Source organism: Argopecten irradians, chromosome 2 (genome assembly GCF_041381155.1).
Source record: "Argopecten irradians isolate NY chromosome 2, Ai_NY, whole genome shotgun sequence".
Taxonomy (NCBI): domain Eukaryota; kingdom Metazoa; phylum Mollusca; class Bivalvia; order Pectinida; family Pectinidae; genus Argopecten; species Argopecten irradians.
This window is the reverse complement of record NC_091135.1, coordinates 14,396,179-14,404,302: the sequence shown is the minus strand read 5'-3', so window position 1 is coordinate 14,404,302 and position 8,124 is coordinate 14,396,179. Positions and strand designations below refer to the sequence as shown.

Sequence of the window (8,124 nt, the reverse complement as noted above, 5' to 3'; positions counted from 1 at the left end):
ACATAGTGATGTATAAAACATAATTTAATCGATCTCTGCAGCGGCAAAACACGATCACATGGGTGCGCGGTGCAAGCTCAGTTGTCAGAATTTAGTTCACGGAACTGTATGCATGTTCCGGTTTAGGTGAACCAGGAATTAGGTGGGGGGGGGGAGTACAATTGGTGGAAGGGGTGGGGGGTGTTCATCGCAGGTAAGCCAATTTAACTAATTGTACTGATTAATTGTAATATTAGGGCTAATAAGTTTATTAAAAGTATGCATTTTATGTTATAATGATGAAAAATACCATGTTGTGAATATTTTTTTCTGTTAATGAAACATATTAATGGTGTTTTAGGGTCATTCAAGATTTCCGGAAATATATGTTGGTTGCACAGATTCCAGTCACGGACAAAGACATGCATCTTTTGTGCTCATTACAGGTTTGATCTTTGTTTAATTTGTTTATTTTAAACAGAAAAGGCTCTGGAACCATGTTCCTGGTAAATTTGAATATGTAAAAGGTTTGGTATATCTGGTTTTCTTCCAAAATCTTGACATTTTCTATATTATGGGGTACTTGGATATGTAATGGATTATCTCCCCTTGGCTGGGGACTTTTCCTTTTTTTTTCATTATATTCAGAAAGTTTAATGATGTAACCAATAATTAACTTAAACAACATTAATACTATTTCAATATTTAATACATAATTTGCAATTAATCAACACAGTGTGTAAGTTCAATATTTCATGTTTTCAGAATTACTCCGCGGGTGACTGTCCGAAGGTGAAGCCCTGTCCTGGACAAACCACTTGACCGATTAAGTTCATATTACAGATTTGACATACAGCCGAAATACACTTTACATCATAGGTGAGTATTGGAATTTTAATTTCTGCTATGGGGATAAACCAACTAAATAAAAAAAGACCTTCGAAATGGCCCCTGTGTATACAAGATTGAGCCCAGGATAGAATTTTAATCCGGCCGCCGATTGGCTGGCTAATTATGAAATTTCAAAAGTAAAAATGTTTTCTGACAGGTAATTATTCCTAGATAACCATGATATGAATTTGGAAATTCACATTGAGATTTAGGTTCAAAATATCAACTTTGATAATGAATAGGTAAAAACATTAGAATTTCAGTATTTTTTAGTGCAGAATGCGCCTGATTATCATAAAGTCTTACCTTGTTGGAGTTTGAGCAGAAGGGACCAACTTGCTTTTTCTGAATTTGTGTAGTGATGATATGAGAGTTCCTCCGTCATGACTTGACGCAATTATAGAACTACCATAAGCTAGATACTAATATGTGCTTTGTTTAACGCTCTCTACAGTACTAAAACTTTAACAATAAGTTTAAACAATGTTGGTTATGTAAAACTATTATTTAGTGTGATCTAGTGCTTGCAGAGAAGAACGACGAAAAAGACGATAACCGAGAGAAGTAATAAGAGTCAGTCAGACTGAGAGCGTGTAAATGATTCATAGACTAGACATTAAGGGAAGAGGACGCCATATCGCGTTTTTAGATAGAAAGTACTTGTCACTGTGACCATGCATGCAGTTTTGTGTAGAAGGGAAGTGTTGGCCAGTAAGTTAATGGTACATCGTCTATAACGTAGCATGAAGGTAATAGTGCATACGGCTATAAAAACGTGTGGCTTGGTGCGTTTCCACATCCATGATGGGTACGATGTGTACATGAGGTTGGCGCGGGTGCAATGTCTCCTCAGTTGTCAGAATTGTGTGTATCACGGAACTGTATGCATTGTTCGTGTTTAGGTGAACCAGGTAATTAGGTTGGGGTGTTAGTATACAATTGGAGGAAGGGGTGGGGCGGGCGCGTTCATTCGGCAGGTAAGCACAAGAATCGTTAACTAATTGTACTGATTAATTTTAATATTAGGGGCTTATAAAGTTTATTAGAAAACGTATGCATTTTATGTTATAATGTGATGGAAACAAAATACAATGTTGTGAATATTTTTTTTCTGTTAATGAAACATATTAATGGTGTTTTTAGGGTCCATTCATGATTTCCGGAAATATATGTTGGTTGCACAGATTCCAGTCACGGACCAAAGACATGCATCTTTTGTGCTCATTACAGGTTTGATCTTTGTTTAAATTTGTTTATTTTAAACAGAAAAGGCTCTGGAAACCATGTTCCTGGTAAATTTGAATATGTAAAAGTTTTGGTATGATCTGAGGGTTTTCCTTCCAAAATCTTGACATTTTTCTATATTATGGGGTACTTGGATATGTAAAATGGATTATCCCATCCCCCTAGTGGCTGGGGTGCTTTTCCTATTTTTTTTGCTTCATTATATTCAGAAAGTACTTTAATTGATGAAACCAATAATTAACTTAAACAACATTAAGACAATATTCTATTGATCAATATTTTAATACATAATTGTTTGTTGCAATTTAAAATCAACACCAGATGTGTAAGTGTCAATATTTCAATGTTTTCAGAATTACTCCGCGGGTGACTGTCCGAACGGTGTGGAAGCCCTGTGGTCCTGGACAAACCACTTGACCGATTATAGTTCATATTACAGATTTGACATACCCAGCCGAAATACCACTTTACCTCATAGCAGGTGAGTATTGGAATTTTATATTTCTGCTATGGGGAATAAACCACACTAAATAAAAAAAAAGACCTTTCGAAATGGGCCCCTGTGTATACAAGATTGAGCCCAGGATAGAATTTTAATCCGGCCGTCCGCCCGATTGGCCTGGCTAATTAAGGAATTTCAAAAGTAAAAAATGTTTTTCTGACAGGTAATTAATCTACTCCTAGATAACCATGAATATGAAATTTGAGAGAATTCATTGAGATTTAGGGTTCAAAATATCAACTTTGATAATGAATAGAGTGTAAAAAAGAACATATTAGTATTTTCAGTATTTTTTAGTGCAAAATTGCGCCTGATTTCTCAATAAAGCTACCTCTGGTTTGGGGGATTGAGGCAGAAGGACCCAAACTTTTTTTTTTCTATTTAGTGTTATAATGAGAACCTAAACTTTAATTATAGAACACCATAGCTAACTAATATTCCTGTTGTTTTAATAATACAGTACAAAACTTTAACAAAGTTTAACACATGTGGTCTATGTTAAAATTATTTAGTTGGTGTTGCTCTCTATAGCGAAACGCCTTAGCAACCGGAAAGTATAAGAGTCAGTCACTGGAGCCGAGTAAGTTCATAGATACAAAGGTAAGTCAGCCAAGTTTTAGAATAATACTTGTCACTGTGACCATGCTATGCAGTTTTTTAGATATTAGAATTGGCCAGGTAAGTTAAATGGTTAGAATCATAAACGTAGGAAGTGCAGGTAATTAGTAAAACGTGTGGGCGGCTATAGTTTTCTTGAGTGTTTTGGCATGTTGCGCCCTTTCACATCAGATGGGTAGTACGATGCACATGGGTGCGCGGTGGGTGCAAGAGTCTCCCTCAGTTGTCAGGAATTTAGTTTCACGGAACTGTATGCATGTTTCGGTTTAGGTGAAACCAGTGAATTTAGGGAATTTAGGTTGGAGGAAGGGGGGGGGGGGGTGGGGTGGGATAGGGGGGGCGGAGTGAGGGTGGCTAAGAGGTGGGTTGTGTTCATCGACAGGGATAGATGCCTATATTTAACTAATATGTACTGATAGTTAATTGTAATAATTACGGGTCTAAATAAGCTTTATGTTAAAGAGATGCAGTTAGATATGTGTTCGCAGTGTATATTGTATGGAAAAAAGAGAAGATTACATATCGATTTAGTGAATATAATATTTTATATCTAGGGAAGGTTAATTGTGATAGCATAAATTGATGGTGTTTTGGGTTCTTGCGATAGAGAATTCCCGGCAAATGGAATATATAAGTTGGTTGTGTTGCAAACCGAGATTCCTGTTGCTACGGGACAAAGACCATGGTCATCTTTTAAGGGTGCGTCGAATGAAAGAGTTTGTTCCTTGTGTAAAATTGGTTGTTATTTTTTTAACAGAAGAAAAGGGCTCCTGGAACCATGTCTCTGGTTAATATTAGAAATATGTTAAAAAGGTAATTTGGGTTATATCTGGTCTTTCTGATCCTAAATCTTGAAATAAGTTCTCTAGTATTTTGGCCACAGGCTACTTGGATCTCATGTTATTGGATTTTTTACCCTTGGCTGGGGTACTTTTCCTTTTTATACGCTTATTTACAGAGAGTTTAGGGAAGTATTCACATATAGATTAACTTAAATAACTATTATATCACTATTTTCAATATTTTATACGATTAATTTGCCAATTAAGAATCTAAACTACATTGAGAGAAGTATGCTTTCAGAGATGTTCGAGGTTGTAGTTCTGCAATGTTATACTATACAGAGTGTAGAAACAAAAGGATAAGGTATTTGATCGAGTCCGAGAGGTCAGATAGCTCCCTTTGTCCTGGACACAACCACTTGACCGATTACAAGTTCATAATAAAAGATATGGACAGTATATAGCCCAGACATATATTCCACTTTACAGTCAATTGGTATAGAGGAGTTTGAGTGAATTTTGATAATGTTCTGCATACTGCGGAGCTAATAAACACGACATCGTATCAAACACTAAAAAAAAGACCTTAACGCAAATGGCCCATCCTGTGTTATTAAACATATAATGTGACACAGGATTTAAGTAATTTAAATCCATGGCCGACAGCCATTATGTCTGGATACTATTTATGTGATTGTTATTCAAATGTTAAAGATAGATTGTTCAGGTCATGGAGAAATTGTATCATAGATTACCCTAGATATGGATAGTTTGGAAGTTTCACTTTGAGTTCTTAGTGCTGCTACAAATATATAAACTTTGATAAATGGAGATAAGGAGTTTTAAAATAAAAAACATTACGAACTTTGACAGGTATTCTTACTTGTAGTCTGTCAAGAATGCGACCACTGATTTCAATTAAAGTCCTTACCCTGGTTGGATTTGGGTTTGTGAAGAAGGACCCAATGGGACTTTTCTCCATCGTATTTAGTGTTATATGATTCGAGACTCCTAAACTTCTAATTATTTAGAACACATAGTCTAAACTAATTATTACCTATTGATTTTAATAAGTATATCAGTACAAAACTTTAAACAAAGTTTAGCAGCACTGTACGGTCTATGGTAAAGTTATTTAGTTGGTTGCTCTCTATAGCGAACGAAACCGGAATTTTTGTAGTAGTAGTCAGTCACTGGGAAGCCGAGTATGTTCATGTGTATACCAAAGGTAAGTGCGCCAAGGTGCTAGTTTAATTAATTGGTCCTCAGGTGTCCCATGAAATACAGTTTAATTTAGAATTGGCCCTGGTAAGTTAATGGGTACATTGTCTCTAACGTTGATGCAGGTACTATTAGACAGGGTATTATAATACGTGGGGATCATATAGAAGCGTCTTTCTCTAGTCATGATGGGTCACAGTATCACATGGTGTGTGACCGTGGACGGAATAAGGGTCTCCTAGGTGGCAGTAATTTAGTTCACGTAAATGTAATGCATTTTCACGGTTTAGGTGATCCAGGAAATTAGGTGGGGTGGGAGGCGAGGAAACAATTAGTGGAGGGGTAGGGGTGTTGGGCGGTGTTTACATAGCAGGTAAGCCAATTTAACTAATTGTACTGATTTTAATTGTAATATTAGGGCTTATATAGGTTTATTATAAAGTATGCATTTTTATGTTTTAATGATGAAAAAATACCATTGATTGTGAATATTTTGTTCTGTTAATGAAACATATATTAATGGTGTTTTAGGGTCATTCAAGATTTTCCGGAAAGTATGTGTTGGTTGCACAGATTCCTCAGGTCAACGGACAAAGTCATAGAACATGCATCTTTGTGCTCATTTACAGGTTTGTGATCTTTGTTTAATTTGTTTATTGTTATAAACAGAAAAGGCTCTGGAATCCCATGTTCCTGGTAAATTTGACTATCCGTAAAAGGTTTGGGTAAATCTGGTTTTCTTTCCAAAATCTTGACATTTTTCTATATTATGGCAGGTACTTGGTTATGTAATGGATTATCCGTCCCCTTGGCTGGGGACTTTTACCTATGTTTTCATTATATTCAGAAAAGTTTATTGATGTAACCAATAAAATTAACTTAAACAACATGAACGACTATTTCAATATTTACATACCAGATATTTGCAATTATTCATTAAAGAGTGTGTAAGTTCAATATTTATTATGTTTTCAGATTATACTCCGCGGTGTGACTCGGGCCGAAGGTGATGCCATGTCCTGGACAAACCACTTGAACCGATTAAGTTCTTATGGTACAGATTTGACATACAGCCAGTTTTTCACTTTTCAGCATATGTTGGGCAGTATTGGGACTTTTTAATTTCTGGTATGTGGGGATAATCACAACCGAAATAAATTTATGTAGCTTCGAAAATTGAAAATGTGGTTTATAAGATTGAGACCAGGATAGAATTTTAATACCGGCCGCGAGATGGGCTCTGGCTAATTAAATGATATTTCAAAAGTATAAATAACCAAGAAATGTTTGGAAATTGTATTCTGAAAGGTAATGTCATTGACCGAGATAACCATTAGATAGTGAATTTGGAAATGTCACATTGAGATTTAGGTTCAAAATAATATCAACTTTGTCTAAGTGTTATAGGTAATTAAAAGAACATTAGAATTTCAGTTTGTGTTTCGTGCAGTACCAATGGCTTAAACAAATGAACCACTGATTACAATAAATAGCTCTCTACCCTGGTTGGAGATTCACTGAGCCGAGCAGAAGGTACCCTTAAACTTTTTTTACAGTTCTATTTAGTGTTAAGTATGAGTACCTAAACTTTAGCTAATTATAGAACGCACACATTGAGCTAACTAATATCATTCTCATAAAGAAAAGTTTTAATAATACAGTACAAAACCCAATTTAACAAAGTTGTAACACTGTGGTCTATGTAAAATTATTTAGTTGGGTTGCTACTCTATAGCGAACGCAACCGGAACGTGTGGTCTATGTAAGAGTCAGTCACTGTAACGCAACCGAAAATAATGAGTAGCCGAGTAATTCATAGATAACAATGGTAATAGTCGCCTAAGTTTTTAGAATAATACTTGTCACTGTGACCATGCATACAGTTTATTTTGAATTGGCTCAGTAGTAAGTTAATGGGTACATATAACGTAGATGCAGGTTTAATTAGCACGGCTATAAAACGTGTGGGCATGTGCGTTTTTCACATCAGATGGGTACGATCACATGGGGTGCGTGGTGCAAGGTCTCCTCAGTTGTCAGAATTTAGTTCACGGAACTGATATGCATGTTCCGGTTTAGGTGAACCAGGAATTAGGTGTGGGGGGGGGTTAGTACAATTGTGTGGAAGGGGGGGAGGGGGGGGGGGGGGTTGGGTGTTCATCGCAGGTAAGCCAATTTAACTAATTGTACTGATTAATTGTAATATTAGGGCTAATAAGTTTATTTAAAAGTATGCCATTTATATTATGTTATCATAATGATGTAAAAAAAATACCATGTTGTGAATATTTTTTTTCTGTTAATGAAACTCATATTAATGGTGTTTTAGGGTCATTCAAGATTTCCGGAAATATATGTTGGTTTGCACAGATTCCAGTCACCGGACAAAGACATGCATCTTTTGTGCTCATTACAGGTTGATCTTTGTTTAATTTTGTTTATTTTAAACAGAAAAGGCTCTGGAAAGAACCATGTTCCTGGTAAATTTGAATATTGTAAAAGGTTTGGTATATCTGGTTTTCTTCCAAAATCTTGACATTTTCTATATTATGGGGGTACTTGGATTATGTAATGGATTATCTCCCCTTGGCTGGGGACTTTTCCTATTTTTTTCATTATATTCAGAAAAAGTTTAATGATGTAACCAATAATTAACTTAAACAACATTAACATCTATTTCAATATTTAATACATAATTTGCAATTAATCAACACAGTGTGTAAGTTCAATATTTCATGTTTTCAGAAATTACTCCGCGGGTGACTGTCCGAAGGTGAAGCCCTGTCCTGGACAAACCACTTGACCGATTAAGTTCATATTACAGATTTGACATACAGCCGAAATACACTTTACATCATAGGTGAGTATTGGAATTTTAATTTCTGC

At 35.6% G+C, this 8,124-nt stretch overlaps 1 long non-coding RNA gene across 1 annotated transcript; it reads left to right on the top strand.

The window, feature by feature from the left end:
• The first annotated feature begins 235 nt into the window (after positions 1-235).
• LOC138316896 (uncharacterized) lies at positions 236-7,601 on the top strand. The gene is made up of 3 exons (XR_011207676.1): positions 236-425; positions 745-858; positions 7,568-7,601. It is a non-coding gene; the product is annotated as an uncharacterized lncRNA (long non-coding RNA).
• Positions 7,602-8,124: the final 523 nt, after the last annotated feature.